The sequence below is a fragment of the Dipodomys merriami genome, unplaced genomic scaffold (assembly GCF_024711535.1).
Source record: "Dipodomys merriami isolate MVZ:Mamm:240054 unplaced genomic scaffold, mDipMer1.0.p SCAF_538, whole genome shotgun sequence".
NCBI classification, from domain to species: domain Eukaryota; kingdom Metazoa; phylum Chordata; class Mammalia; order Rodentia; family Heteromyidae; genus Dipodomys; species Dipodomys merriami.
The window spans coordinates 327,351-344,660 of NW_027206111.1; the positions used below are offsets into that span (position 1 = coordinate 327,351).

Sequence of the window (17,310 nt, forward strand, 5' to 3'; positions counted from 1 at the left end):
AAAAATACCAAAATAAACAAAATAAACAGAATCACATCTTTGTTTTAAAAACTGTAGTTTACAAAGAATTTTTAGCCAACAACGAAAACATATTTTTAGGTATTCTGCAATTTGTGTGAATTATTTTTAACTAACTAACTAACTAACTAACTAACTAACTAACTAACTAACTAACTATATATATATATTGCTGACATGAAATTCACATGTAATATATTTATCTCCTTTTATTGTATACATTTTAGTGCTTTGGAAGTGAATGGTACAATCAGAGGTTTTCCAAGCCTAATTTTCACAAACTTGAATTTCTTCAAATAGAAATGCTGTAAATTTTATTGAACCCTAAGAAATATATTTAAATGATTTTTTTCATGCATTTGTTTCTAACGCATTTATAAGATTGTTTCTTAGTTGCTTTGTATGTCCCTCCCCCACAATATAACCCCTGCTTTCACTGTATTTGATGTTGGTATAATTTGTGGAGGGGAAGGGGAAAAACGAGTCGTTTAAATAAGGATACAGGTGGACCCGTTGCAGCAATGAGAAGTACAAGTAGTCAAGTTGAAAACGAACTTTACAACTTTGGTGGGGGGGGGGAAGGATTGGGTGCGGTGTGGGGGGAGGCTGGGAAGGGATGTGAAGGGTAAAAAAAGGAGGAGGCTACAATGCTTGATAGGAAATATACTCATTATCATGCCCATGTAATTGTAACCCCTCTGTACAGTATGTTCACATAAATAAAAATAAAATAAAATAAAATAAATAAAAAAGAAATGCTGTAAATTTTAGAACAGACATTAAAATAGATACAAAATTTACAGGAATTTGTCCTCCATATATCCTTTATAGTGTGTCTTTTCAAAATTTGTTTTGGGGATTATTTCCAGATTCTCACACATACTATTCAAGTGCACTGTCAATGAACTACATTCCCTGTCCAAATAAGTTTTTTACTTCTCTTTACTAATGCATAGAAGTGTAATGGCTTGATCATATACAATTCTCTTTGACCTTTAGAAGACTTGAAAACTTGCTTGCAAAATTGATTGCAGTATTATACAAATCATTCTGCTATCTAGAGTATATCAATTTCTCCGCAAATGCATTACTATATTTTCTGTCATCTTTTTATATTATGGTCATAGAAATGAGTACTTTTTTCATTTTTTCTTAGATACTAAGGAGGAGTTTAATTCATTTGCTCTTCTTATTGACCATTAATTTACATATGTTCTTTAAAGAAATAACCTGTTCAGGAAAAAATTTATATGTAATTAGAAGATATAAAAGTAGTTAAGACTCAGGATCAATGTCGAATTAACATTAGAGCATTAACAAATATGTGCCCTCTATCCTTTGGATATGTTTTCACTTTTTTCATAGAATTATGAAAGGTCATCAGTTGATATTAAACCGTTTATTCTTGCTTTTCTTTAGACACTAATGTTTTCCATTTCAAATGTTTAGAAACCTTTACTGATCCAATGTCATGAATTTTTACATTTACATATATCTCACATTTAGTTTGATAATCATTTTTTATTTAAAATTTTTGTATATGGTTTAAGGTAGTAGTCCAAGATCATTGTTTAAAGCTAGAGAAGCAATAGTGCCAATACACCTATTTAAAATTCTATTTTTATTTGATAAAGTTCATGGCATCCTTTTAAAAATTTTTTGACCATAAAACTAAGAATTTGTTTTTAATAAATCTGTTACATTCTTCTGTGTGTCTGTTCTTATAGTAGAGCTATTTTGTCCTCACTACTAAACATGGTAATTAGATTCACATCTAGTATGAGGGCTCAAGTTACACCATTTTACAAGATTGTTCTGAATGATCTGTATTCCTTGAACTTACATGTGAGTTTATTGAGCAGGTGGACCAATATCCAATAACACAGTTATCTAGATGTTTGATAGTCACTCATATTTTGCACCTTGTGAAAACATAAGGCCCCAGATATTATATATTGAAAAATGTCTTTAGAGAATGCTTGAAGCCACTAAAATTAATTTAGTAATGAGGTAAAATTTAGATAACACTACAGCATAATATACCTGAATGATAACGACTTGAGACCTGTACTACAGAGGAGAGTGAGAGGGGACAGAATGATGGACCATATAGGAGCTGTATGCCATTAGTATTTTGTTTCAAAAAACAGAAAGACTACAGAGAAGAGAAGCAGGAAAATAATCAACTGTCCTGAAACAAGTTTCTTTTTAATCCACCTAATAGTGTGGGCTGAGAGTCAGAGAAGATTGGAAAAATAAAATAGAAAATAAAGCATTGTATAGACCTATTACAATGTAAAGAAATTGTAATAGGAATATGATAATTATTTTCCAAAGAAATAAGAGAAAGAATAAGTAAAGTCTAATGGCAAAATGAAGAGAGAAAAGAAGCAAAGTAAAACCTTTATCAATAACAAACACAAGTGTTTGAAAGTGGAAAGGCAGTAGAAATATTCTAAATAACAATAAAATTTGCTAACGTGGATAGAATATGGATCACATTTTATCATATATAATTTTGAAAAATCACTAGTAATGAAAATTTAAAAGTCATAATTTAAAACACTACATTACAACTAGACAGTATAGTGCAGTTGAAAAACCTTGGATCTGACCCCCCCGCCAACATTACAAAGTACCCACAAAGCACACACACACACACACTCAACCACACACACACATTTGGAATATTGATATTATCATATTGAACCGAGGAAATTATCACAAATAGTTAAAGAAGGTTAATATATGAAATAATATTGCTCATAATATTTAAAAGTTTAGGAGAAATAAAAGACAATACACTTGGATTCTTATAGATTAAGTAAATTGAAAATTAAGAAATAGAACAAATGAGAACCTTTGTAAACATGTTTTAAATAATAAACATTTTGAAACAGGTATCGTTTTATTTTGACAAAAGGTTGAGGTTACTGGTGTTTTAACTCAAGATTTAGAATATGATATCCAGGTGCATGCTCCGTATCTTGCTATTGATGGCTATATCTCTAATCATTTCACTATGGATATTTTTAGAATAAGGTCTCATAGTTTCCCAGGCTCTCCTGAATTATAAACCTATTTGCAGTTCCTCCAATAGCTAGAAAATGAAGCCACAAATCACCATGCCCAGCTCAAACTTTTTAAAATTCAAGTACAAGAAAGTAAATTTTCAAAAAGTGACCAGGTAATGAAGCCTTTCTTAATAATTATGTGCTTCTTGAAAATACAGTTAGTATTTGTTACCTGGAAAAATATGTTTAGAACTATGAGAAAATAAATTTATTTAAATTCAACAACCATATAAAATTAAGAAAATAATTTTATATATTCACATGTTAAATATTTTAAAAGCAAAATATATGTGTCTGATTAATTTACATGTGTGAAAATCATGCAATTAAATTAACTAATCCTACAGCTCTGAAAAAAGAATTACCCTAATGAAACAAAAGAAAATAAGTAATTAAGTTCAAAATTTGAAATTTAGAAAATAAAATGAAGTGTACTCTTTAGGTGACAAGTAAATGTAAACTTCTGTATATCAATTTTATAATAAAAATGCATGAACAAAGAAAGAAAAAGTACCCATTGATCAATAGCAATTGCAAAAACATCAGTAGTTGTATGAGTGTACAGAAAAATCTATGGAGGGGATAACAATGTTCCTTCCATAAGGAATGTACTCATTATCTTACTTATGAAAATGTAATCCCTAAGTAAATTACCTTTACAATAAAATTAAATTGAAATTAAAAATAAACCAAAGAATATACCAATTAAGAATTCTTAGATGGAATTCTATGCCTCCATCAGAAAGAATGACATTGCCCCATTTTTTAGGAAATGAAAACACTTGAAAAAATTATATTTAGTTAAGTAAGCCAGGCCCAAAGAAACATAGGTTCCATGGTTTCCCTTATTTGCAATAACTAGTATTTGTCTGAGTCAAGTAGAAAATGTCAGATAAGTTGATGTAAGGTGAAATGAATTCCAAGATAAGTATTCAATTTTTTTTCTTTCATGCGATTATTTCCAACATATTTATAAGATTATTTCTTTGTTGTTTTATATGTCCTTCCCCCACGGTATAACCCCTGCTTTCACTGTATTTGCTGTTGGTATAAGTTTTTGGAGGGGAAGGAAAAAAACAAATATTTTAAATAGGGATACAGGTGGGCCCATTGCAACAATGAGATATACAAGAGGTTATGTCGAAAAACAAACTTTACAACTTTGGCTGTGGAGGTGCGGAGGATTGGGTTGGGGGGGAAAGGAGGGGATGGGGACGGATGGGAAGTGGAAACAAAGGAGGAGGCAACAATGCTTGATAAGAAATGTACTCATTATCTTGCCCATGTAATTGTAATCCCTCTGTACAATATTTTAACAATAAAAAAATTCTTAGAAACCATTGGTTAAAAACTTAGTAAAGAACTGCCCCAAGTACCCAAGGAATATATTTTGATGATACAGTTTAAATACTTAAACTTCAACAAAGAAGCAAAAAGTTTAAAAACTGTTACACAGTGAAGTAATAAATCAGAATATATTACTATAATAATCATTAGACGAATTTTTAGTTGTAGTCAAATATGTAAGAAATGAGGCAATTTGCCATTCGTTTGCACTTATGAAGTGAGGAAGAATTTTCTAGGTCCTTATAAATATATCATAAGTTTAACGAAGAAACTATTCTGTCACATCATATGATAATCAGATAAAGATTATATTAGAGCAAAGAACAGATTCTACTATGTTTTTGGATGTTAAGGTATATACTTATTTTGGTGGGGATTTCAACTTGGTGTATTGTTCTTTCTAGGCTGGCATCATATCAGTTGTTAATTTTAGGATAGGGGTTCCCTTTCCACAAGAACATGCACCTGAGCTGTCCTTTTAGCCTTCCCATCATCAAAGGCATCAGAGTTGCATTATCTACCATGGCTGGCCTTGATCCTGCAGTCCTTCCAATTTTAGTCTCTAGATAGTGCAATATGGTGAAAATGATCCAATGCACCCAGCTATAGATTAAGGAAGTCCACTAAAATGTGGCCTGGGTTCTGTTCTCAAACCTCCTAAGTAGTTAAGAGTACAGTTGGGAGCCTTGGTGCCAAGCAGTAAATATTTTTAAGCAATTAGACATATATGACTTAGACTTGTGATTACCTCAGGAAAAGTATAAAACAGCAGTGAAGCATAGAGGACAGGTAGCATTTTAACAAGCTACTCAGAGACTGAATCAGCTAGCTACTCGGGAGGCTGAGATCTGAAGACCACTGTTCAAAGCCTGTCCAATCATGACAATACATGTGATTATCTCCAAAAAACCATAAGTGGAGTAGTGGCTCAAGTGGTAGACCACTCTCCTTGACCATAGAAGCTTTGGGATAGTGTCTAGGCACTTTCAAGCCTCAGCAATGAATAATGCATGCATGAGCAATGCACATGCGTGTGTGTGTACTCGCACATGTGTGCACGCACACACACACAGAAATGAGTATTTCAATGCATAGTTCTTTAATTTTTTACCTTGCTGTACTTTATTTCCCTGTATTAGTCCACCAATTAACAAAGTCAGCTAAGCACCTATTTACATACAACTCACCAAGTTTCTCTAAAGTCTACTCTCTTTTTGGGAGCCTGCTTTTATTTGACATAAAAGTAAATTATTCAGGAGGTCAAGTAATCTCCCTCAACTCTGTAGTGTTAGCTGATTTTTTAGGCTCTCCCTAGCAATATGATTCTGCATCAAGCAGTGTAATTCATTCACAAGAAGGGAAGCCTCTGAAAACAATTAGTAATAGGATTTTCTCCTCCTGGCAAGTATCTGAGTTTTATTATATTTGTATAATTCATGATAAGTCTGTGAATGCCAAAGACTGCTGTGAAAATAAAAAGACCCTTCTCAGTGATTAGCATTTGTATACCATTCCTAGATATGAAGATGTTTAAATATTACTGAAATTGCTTTGGCATAAATAAGGTTCACCTTGACTATCTTGAGAAAGAAGAATTGGTTTCTCAGCACTTTAGGTAAGAACTTGAATGGAAGAAACCAAAGGAAAAATGAGGAACCACTGAATACATATATTCAAATGAAACAAACGAACCCAAGAAAACACAAATTAATTCAGTACTCAGGAACCTGCAGGAAATGCAAAGATTTATTTTAAAAAATCAGCTATGATAAGCTTATGAAAAACCTGACTATATGGGAGTCTACTGTTGTGAGGATAGTGGTTAAAACCCAGACTGGACATAAAGATCTGTACACAATGCCAGACACCTGTTATTCTAAATTCCAGGAAGAATAATATCAAGTGGACTGAGCCCATAATCATACACAAGTAGAAAGCCAGATTCTATCTGAAAATTAATCTGGATAATTTAGGGTTGGGGGCATGACATACTGGTAAGAACACCCATGTAGGAGATACAAGACACTAAATTCAAACTTTAATATTATGGATGTTAAAAAGAAGCTATGACTTCAAAGAATTGGAATAATTGTAAGATTTGAGTATTTGTGTGGAGAAAAATCCATTAGAGAGATAGAGTGAACCCATGTTGCAAAGCTTTCTACTTAAGTGATAATGTTATGTGGTACTCCAGACATAACAGAGTTAACTTGCAAAAGTAACTGAGCATGGTTGTGCATTTGGGTGATGAAAATACTCTATTTACACAGGTATTAAATAACTAGATTTTTTCGGTAGATTGTAGTTTTTGACATAAGAGCCTGGGTGATATCCCTGAGCATTTTCTCCACATGTGACCACTTAATTTATTTTTAATTAATTAATTATTAATTAGTTTGATGCTAATACTAGAGCTTGAAGTCAGGGCCTGGCTCTGTCGCAGAATTTGTTATTTTTTTGTTTTAGTTTTCTCAAGGCTAGCATTTCACTGCTTGTACCACAGCTCCATTTCTAGCTTTTGCTGGTTATTTTCAAATCAAAATCTAATGGACTTTTTTTTCTTGGTGTGGTTTCAAACCACAATTCTCAGATTTCTTCTTTCTGATTAGCTAGGATTAAAGCCATGATCCACCAGTGTAGCTTCTACTTTTTCCTCTATACTTATTTAATGCACATATTTAGATAATAATGTAAAACTGAGAGTATAGAAGAAAGATGTACAGTCAAGATATTGTCCTGTCACAAATTCAAGTTAGTAATGTAAATTTCTTCCTAAGACCATACAAAAAATACCATAATATAGTGTAAGAGAACTCACTATTGAACAAATGAGCTTTAAGAGCTTTCTAATAGATCCATTATTTATTGTTACTCAACATTAGGAAAAATATATAATGCAGTAAGTAAAATAGAAGTCCTTTGGAAGACTACTTAAATTCCTTGTTTTTTTAAAGACACTTGTTTTCATCTAAAAAAAATAGGCCTGTCTATTGTCTTCGTGTGATTTTGATGATTGAGTATGCTTAATGAAATGTCAAAATGTATTAGTAGTCCTTTGTGATCAATTCTGACTTTTTCTTTTTGGAAAATATGATGATCAAAGCAATAGTTCAGAATCAGCAAGCAAGAGGTCAGAATAATGCTTCCAGTGAAAGTGGGTCACCAGTAAGTAATCCTCAATACCAGTTTCCACAAAGTTTTCTCACAGATACAATCTGCGTGCCTTTTCTAGCTGCTTTCCAAGCCTGTACCTATTCCTTCAATGTACAGGAAAAGTGTGATTCAACTGATTTCAGTCAGATCTGTTACTAGTACTATCAAGGATTTAGATTCTTATGTAGGCTATTAAAATGTATTTAGTAATTTCAAGTAAATACATAAATTCTATTTCCATTTTTTTTAAAACAAATTTCTGCTTGTTCTATAAATTGATCAGAGGCATGGATTTTGTGGATAGATCATCTCTCTCTTTCATGGCTTTCATAGATAATATGATTGCTCCATAATTATCCTAATTTATATTGTTTTATATTTTGGGTTGCATCCTTTCACTTTCTGCACTGCCATTTCCCAAATCATTTATATAGGAGGCATTATTTCACATTTTCTCATTCCTAGAATAAGTTGCACATGAAGACACCACTGGTCCTCATTTTCAGTCTGTACCTTGAATATGGAGGAACATCTTTCCTCTACTCTCCATTTATTCTCTAATATCCAGTTAGAATAATTTCGAATAGTAAAAATGGAAAAAGAAAATAAATCATGGTGAAAAAACATACGCAGAAAATTCACCAGATATTTCTGACCAGTTCAACCAACATTAACTATTAGGGAAATACATGGACACCTCATTTCCACTGGCACTCAAAGTATCTGGTTAGGCAATTCTGATGAAGATGAGGAACAAGATGGAAAAAGTGAGGAATGGTAACAATTGCAAGAAAAAAAATGGAGAAGGATCCAAGCAAATTTCTTCTTTGGGCTGCTGAAAATAACCAGCTTACTACAGTGCAGAGAATACTTTCCAAAAAGGCCACTCATGTGAATACTAGGGATGACGATGAGTATACCCCTCTTCATCAGGAAGCCTACAGTGGACACTTAGACATTGTCTGTGAGTTGGTGGCTCAAGGGGCACATGCAATAACTGTAGATGGCTGGACACAACTGCACAGTGCATATACGTGTAATAATAGCAGAGTGGCTTCTTTCTTCTTCATGATGCAGATACCAATGCCCAAACTAAAGGCTTCTTGACTCCCTTGCATCTTGCTGCTGGTAATTGAGATACACTGGAACTGTTGAACCAATATGTCAAACCAGGTCTGAAGAACCACTTGGAAGAAACTGCATTTGATATTACCAAAAGGTTAAGTATGTATCACTACCTCTTTGAAGTTGTGGAAGGCTGTACAAATTGTTCTCCTAAATCCTAATGATTCGGTTAATTTTCTTAAATTTCAAAAATGTCATTAATTCCTTTGTGTCAATACAACATATTTTCACAATCAAAATAACAACAATATCTTATAGTAACAATTCACGGATTCTGTGGAGTTCTTTAAAGTGAATTGCCTGCTTTTGATGTCAAAATGTATTCAAGAGTTTTGGTATACATCTATAATGATTTATGCAGAGTTTGTGATTTTGTTAATCAGAAATAATTTTAACTTATCTGTTGAAATGAGTAGTATAGAAACTAAAGATATTTCCGGTGTTTGTTTGAAAAAGTATTTTTTAAAATATTCTATATTCTATGTTGGTATAGTGTCCATAATCTATTTTATTCTCTCCTAGATATGATACATTGAATTCTCCATTGTTTTATAACATATAGGTTCATTAATGTGCCCTTTCGGATTGCATCCCATACAGAAACAGTTTAAGATTCCTTTTTTCCCCCTAGGTCCTTAGTATTATATTTCTTTGGGATAAAACGACAAGGTTGTCTAATTTCAAAAATTGGGTAAAGGTTATGCTATGTAAAGGCCTTTCTAAGGTGAAAATTTAATACACTGATGTCAAAGTAACTTTTAATTATATGAATTAGGTGTATTGTTACACTTGTAATTTTGTAATCAACTTTTTAATAACTGTTTTTCATTTCTTGCATCTGAATAATGAAAAAATTTGAATACTTCACAAATTTTCATATCATCTTTGTACAAGTGCCATGTTAATCTCTGTATTGTTGTAATTTTGGTATACAAGCTGCTGAAGATTGTAGTATCCTGTAAATTTTAGTAGTTAATGATGAAATATTTATACAGGCTTATATGCTTAGGTTCCTATTTGTAACAAGGAAACCTTATTGTTCCTAAAAATGCTATTAATCTTATTTCCCTAAAATTCTGTGAATAGTTGAAAAAAATATGTTGTTCAGTTGATTGCTCACATTTGAAATTTTTTTGTCAATGACTATTTTAAGTCTTTTTCATTTAGAATTTGATCATACTTTCAACTATTTATAGCTAAGTCCAAAGGAGACGGCTTTTTCAAGTACTTATTTATCCAACTGTGTTAGCTCTGTGGAGCCAATGGATTCAAAGTAAGCCTTGTTTAAGAGCTATTTTTAAATCTATGCAGCTGAAATGTTCCCAAATGAGGTCTTACTGGCACAAATGTCTACCTGACCCTTTACCCTTCTTCCACGTAGGAACAGACCAACCAGAATATCTTACTCTGACAGCATAGATTGTATTAGTGGAACAAAACTAATCTTAGTTACAAGGGATCATAGAGAGATGAACAGTTCAGCCAGAACTGTTCATTCTAGAAGGCATCTTATCAAAATATGATTGTTTATGATACCTACCATTTCAAAAGTATCTAAAGCCAAGAAAGTGAAAACTTGTTCATATTCATGATTACCTAATGTCTTGGCCTGTCTACCTTCCAACCAGGCAGGAACTTACACTACTGCCATTTTATCACCAAATATTTTCATAGTTGCAAGAGAAGTCCATATATTTCTCTTCATTATTAGGCATTAAATTGGTAATGGTTTTTATTATTTTTATTATTTTTAGTTTTATTATTATTTTTATTGTGAACAAAATGTACAGAGGGGTTACATTACATGGGCAAGATAATGAGTGTATTTCTTGTCAAGCATTGCAACCCCCTCCTTTGTTTACACTTCACATCCCTTCCCAGCATCCCCCCAACCCCCACCCAATCCTCCCCCCCCACCAAAGTCGTAAAGTTCGTTTTCGACATGACAACTTGTACTTCTCATTGTTGCAATGGGCCCACCAGTATCCTTAAACGACTTGTTTTTCCCCTTCTCCTTCACAAATTATACCGACATCAAATATAGTGAAAGCAGGGGTTATAATGTGGGGGAGGGACATACAAAGCAACAAAAAGATAATCTTATAAGTGCGTTAGAAACAAATGCATGAAAGAAAAAAAATTAAATACATATCTAAGGGTTCATTTTCCTAACATCACATTATCTGACCTTTTCTGCTTGACTCATACATATACTAGATATTGCAACTAAGAGAAACCATGGGACCTATGTTTCTTTGGGCCTGGCTTACTTCACTTAATATCATTTTTTCCAAGCATTTCCATTTCCTAACAAATGGGGCAATGTCATTCTTTCTGATGAAGGCATAGAATTCCATTGTGTATATATATCACATTTTCTTGATCCATTCATCTACTGAGGGGCATCTGGGTTGGTTCCATATCTTAGCTATGGTAAATAATTCTGCAGTAAACATAGGTGTACTGGTAGCTATATTGTGGTCTTGTTTGTAAACATTTGGGTAAATGTCCAAAAGTGGGATTGCTGGGTCATAGCGGAGCTCTATGTGAAATTTTTTGAGAACTTCCATACTGCTTTCCAAAGTGGTTGAACAAGTTTACATTCCTACCGACAATGCAGTAATATTCCCTTCTGTCCACATCCCCTCCAGCACCTGTTGTTATTAGAGTTCTTCATTTTTGCCATTCTAACTGGGGTGAGGTGGTATCTCAATTTTGTTTTGATTTGCATTATCACCCTACACCAGAATCAACTCCAAATGGATCCAAGACCTCGAATTCAATGCAGACACTCTGAAAACATTACAGGATGGAATAGGAGAAACCCTAGGTTTCCTTGACACAGGCCGAAATTTTCTTAATAGAGACCCGCAAACACAACAAATCAAAGACAGGTTTGACAAATGGGATTGCAGGAAGTTGCAGAGCTTCTGCATGGCAAAGTACATAGCTAGCACGATCAATAGAAAGCCCACGGATTGGGAGAAGATCTTTACTAGCCATACAACAGACAAGGGTCTCATATCTAAAATATACTTGGAACTCAAAAAATTAAATCCCCAACAACAAATCCTGAAAGAAACAACTGCCCAATAAATAAGTGGGCTAAAGACTTAAAGAGAAACTTCTCTGAAGAAGAACGAAGAATGGCCAATAGACACATGAAGAAAAGCTCAACCTCCCTAAATTGGTAATGTTTTAACCACAGTGTTTCCTCTTGCCTCCAGGCTGTAAATCTACAAATGGTAAAGCTTTAGGTTTAACTCTACCAAACACTGAGGTAGTGATAATGGAATAATACTTTAAAACAGAGTTGCCCTTGATACCCTAACCACAACGGAACAATTCAAAACATGAGCCTTTTCATTATATTATATATAGTTATATATTTTACATTTATATGTGATGATTTTATATTTCACACTATGAAACTTACTAGAATTAATTGATAATTTGACAAATAAATTGATATTTATTCCAATAAATAAAATTAGAATATAAATAATTAGGTTTAGAATATATATCAGAATATAAAATATATCAATGCAAATTCTAAGTACAAACTTGTGCTACCTTCTAAGTGTACATGGCCTTCTGAATTCACATAGCAAAAAATGAGTGTTGTTTTCCTCTAATCTATATGGGATTTTATTCTGCTGATCTGTTTATTGTTTTAACTTGCTGGCTGTTTTTCTCCATATTTCTGAAGCATTCCTACAGATTTTGCCCAAATTTTGCTGATATGATGTCTAAAAAATACTTCTCTTCTGTTAGACCCATGGGTCCTAGGATCTCAGGTCCCAGTTACCTGTATCATCAGATAACAGGGGCATGACTTCTCACCTAGGCCCATGCAACATGCCAACAGAAAGTAATTGAAGAGCTATCTGGTCGTTAATTGGACATAATCAACTCCCAGGCTTTCCTGCATGGTCTGGCTTGTATGTCCTGCTCAGCTTTCTCTCTCAAAGCTGGAGCTCTACCCTCTGGACCACTGCTCCACTTCTGGTTCACTGGTGGTTTATTGTAGATAAGAGTCTTGCCGAGTTTCCTGCTCAGCTGGCTTTGATTGGCGATCTCCTGAGGAGGCTTCTAGTGGCTTTTCTCAGGGATTCGCAGAGGAGCCGCTTCACACAAATACTTAGTCTAAATCTCGAGAGGTACTAGAGAAAAACAGAAACAGGAAGATGCTTCTAGTGTGTTCTAGATACTTAAAGTTGGAGAAACAAAAGACTGATGATGATTAGATCATTTTATAGGCAAAAGGAGCAATGCAGACAGTATTAGGATCACTCCAGATTTCGGTCCTCTCATCCTGAGACAGTAAATTCTAGCTCAATGCTAAGTGACAGAACTGGCATATCATGTGGATATTTGCTCCAAAATACTGTGACACTCATTTCTCACGTTTGGCCTCAAACCTGTGACCAGAGAAGAAGATGAGGAGAGAAAGCAACTATAATAAACATTGGGTAGTTTACTTATAGATTCAAACCATTGGAATGACCCTGCTAAAAAGTCAGATTGTCCAGATTAAAAAATGAAGAAGAAAGGAAAGAAGATGTCAGTGGCTGCTGCTTGTAGTCGCACCTCCTTAGGATGCTGAGATGGAGAAAATCTTAGCTTGAATCCAGCCAGTGTAGGAAAGTCTATGACACTGTTACTTCTAAGAGATCACAAAAAAAAAACCAGAATTGAGGCTATGACTCAAGCTTCATGTACTACCCTTGAGCAAAAGGAGCTCAGGGACAATGCCTAGGCTCATAGTCCAACCTCAGGACCTGCCCACTCAAAAAGAACCTGTACTTTCTTGTCATTGTCTATGTATGGATGTATTCCTATAGGTGAAGCTCCAGAATAGCTATGATGAATGGCACCAAGCTAGGAAATTTGTATTCAATACAATAATTTCATAACACAGAGACTTCTTTCAAGACAGTGCGTGTTCCAGGGAACCCCTCACTGTTCCCAGTGTAACCTGAGGGTTTCACTGCATCCCAGGCCTTCTGGAAGATGTCTCTCACATTGTGTGGACAGGCAGACAAAAGGCCTCACTCCTGTACAGCTTGGTAACAAACAATTCCATCTGAGCCAGTTAGTGAGGATGAATGTGGGCGTGCTCTGAATGTCAGGAGAAAAGGGTCTCTTTGTACCCCAAGCTATCTCTTTCCCCCGTGCTCTGTTTTAACAGGAAGTTTTCATTTGTGCCACTTTCCATGGCAGATAAAGTTATGTGCACTTATCCTGCCTTTGTGAGACTATGTTTTTGTGTTCAGTTAAAGTGCTCAATATAATTCAGGAGTACTTCTGGCAGACAACTAGGGCACAGAATCTAATGGAATGTTTCATTGCCAGCAATGATGGGCCTATGATTCCTCTCCTAGGTTTGGGAAATCCAAGCACATGTTGGATATCACAAAGCTTCCTGTCATCTAGGGCTGGTGAAGCTCATCAGGTTTTGAAACCTTTGACCTCTCCTTGTTGGGCCCTGGGTGGCTAGGTTTTGATCACAAGGCCTTTGTGCTGAGCAGGAGCACAGTGCAGAAGCCCAGTGCTTTATCATTTTGTGTAACAACATCACTTCTGGTCTGTGAGTGTGTGTGTTTGTGTGTGTGTTAGTGTGGGGGGGTGTGGGTGTGGGTGTGGGTGTGTGTGCACGCACACACATGCATGAGTCCTGGCGCTTGAACTCAGGACCTGAGTATTGTACCTAGTTTCTCTTGTAGAAGGATAGCCTTCTCCCACTGGGACCACAGAGCCACTTCAGAGTTTTTCCTAATGATATGGTCCTGAGAAATCAAGCCCAGGGTTTCATAGATGCAAAGCACTCTATCCCTAATGCACTTTCCCAGGCCTCTACCTCAGGTTTGTTAGTGTTTTCTGTCCTTTATTCTTGTTGCTGTTGTTGTTGTTGTTGTCACTTGTAGGAGTTGAAGTCTGGGCCTGGGTGCTTTCCTTGAGCTCTTCAGCTCAAGTCTTGTGCTCTAACATTTGAGCCACAGCGCCACTTCAGGTTTTCTTGTGGTTCATTGGATCTAAGTGTCTCAAAGACTTTCCTGCCCAGGCTTGATTTGAACCATGATCCTCAGATCTCATTCTCCTGAGTAGCTAGGATTACCAGCATGAGGAAAAGCACCCTGCTTCCACTTCAGGTTCTTAGTGGTGAATTGGAGATAATAGTCTCATGGGACCTTTTGTGTTTGGGAGATTTTGGAACCCAGATCTTCAGATCTCAGGTTCCTGAGAAGGCAGGATGACAGACCAGCTACTGACCCCTTGACCGTGGCTTCTGCTGCCAGGGGGTCCATGGTTCCAAGTGGTGAATTGCTAGCCATGAACCCTAGAGGTAAGGGTCAGCACCTAGAACCCGAGTTCAAGGTTCATGACAAAAAAAAAAAAAGAAAACTTTTGTCCGCAGAAGACAACTCACACTAGCCTTCAGTAATATATAATTTTGTACTTGCCATGGAAACATATCTGAGCCTCAATATTCTTGTCTGCATAATCATCTCAGTTGTGGATCCCTTACAAGGGCACGATGTAAGAATGCACCCTGTGAAGGACACAGTACATGTCACTCTTTGAAGGACTCAGCACACAGCATCTTGTGAAAAACTTAGCACCCAATGCAGGACTCAACACACTGCACCCTGTGAAGGACTCAGCACATAGCTCTGTTCCACAAGCTGTCATTAAAATTAGGGTGCTTTCATCAATATCACTCTTCTTTAAGGAAAATTTCACAAACCATACAAGTTCACATCTAATGGTTTAATGGGGTGGTTTTTTACTTGGGGGAGGTAGTCACGGGGCTTGAACTGAAAGCATGGGGATACTGTTCTAATAATATTTGCTCCAGGCTAGAGCTCTATGACTTGGAGCCACATTTTGAAGAGTCTCATAGACATCCTGCCAGGACAGGGGTTTAAACACCCCGAGCAGCTAAGATGACGGGCATAAGCCAGGATGACATGTGTAACCCATGGAGCTGGGTTGCAGTCGTTTACATTTGGCTATGTCAGGTTAGGTGGCAGCTGTCAGTACCACACACCTAGCTTGCTTTGTAATGAGGTATTTGAAGTTCTGTCCTTCTATAATTACAGTTAGAACATCCTACCTTTTTTTGGTGGCAGTCCTGGGGCTTGAGTAAGAGTTTATACACTGTCCCTAAGTATTTGTGCTCAAGGCTAGCACTCAATTTGTTGAAAGATAGCAGAACTTCCTGTTTTTCTATTTATGTGGCACTGAGGAATTGAACACAGGGCTTCATGATTACTAGTTGAGCACTGAACCACCGAGCCCCAGGAGTGAACAAGGTATAAATAGATAGAGATTTCTGTATATAAATATTGTAGACACAAAAAGAGAGATATTTGCATATTATTAAATTATAGATAATATTAGTACTAATTCTTAGGTATTAAATTATATCTCCATTTAATGATGTGTCCCAGGTAACAATTAATAAAGCATCAATTAATAATTACTCAATATCAGTATTGTTTATCATATATGTACATATATCCATATATATAATTAATATTTCATAGAATGAGACAGATGTCCATATATTATTGAATTATGCATCATGTGTTACTACCAATTATTAGGTATTTAATTATGTCTCCATGTACTTTTTTTTCTGTTAATGCTTAATAAAATATTAATTAAACTTAATGTACTTCCTATACTTATTGTGTCTAATTTTATCCTAGAATGATTCACTACTAATTCAATGTTTATCATTTACTGTAGTGACAATTCTTCCACCTATGACATTTTTATCTTTATTACATCCTATTACATAGCATATAGATTTGCACACAAATTATACATCCTACCTAACACTGAGCACTTATACAGAAAAGGAAAACATGTGTCATACTCGGCTTCTCACTCCAAGATTACATTTTTGGCAGTGCTGGGATCTCAACTCACGGCCTAAAAGGCTCATTTCATGAATGGGTGACTGCCAGCACAGCAGCCTGTAGCCAAATCAGCTGCCAGGCGGTCCCCAGTCCCTGACATCCTGACCCGTATGTTGACTCCAAATCGTGCTTAGTGTAGTTATTCATTTTATTTTTTTGTTTTATTCATTTGCAATTTATTTTACTGACTGCTATTATGCATGGAATGTTTGCAGCATTTATTACATAGGATATAGATTTGCCTATGTATGAAACTTCATACCTGACACCCAGGACTTTTACAGAAAAGGAAAACGTGTCACCATGGGCTTCTTACTGCACAATTCAATTTTTGTGAGTGCTGGCATCTGATGTCACAGCCACAAAGCCCAATTCATGAATGGGTGGGTGTCAGCAAACCAGCCTGGGGCATATGGAGCTGACAAGCAGTTCACAACTCCTGAGATTAAGCACCAAGGGTTGACAAAATAAGAAGAGACTGACATGCAGAAGGTAGTACACAAATAGATATAGATATTTATAGAGTGCCAAAGATGTCTATAAATTATTTGGTTATATAGGCTACATTCCTACCAATTTTGGGGTATTTATTAGGTCTCCATGTAATTAATATTATTGTTTTCATACTTAATGAATTATTAATAAATTAACCACTGTCCCTAAAA

The 17,310-nt window shown here is 35.3% G+C and overlaps 1 pseudogene; it reads right to left on the reverse strand.

The window, feature by feature from the left end:
• Window positions 1-9,565: 9,565 nt before the first annotated feature.
• LOC138811593 (U6 spliceosomal RNA) lies at window positions 9,566-9,665 on the reverse strand (annotated as a pseudogene).
• Between the last annotated feature and the right edge of the window lie 7,645 nt (window positions 9,666-17,310).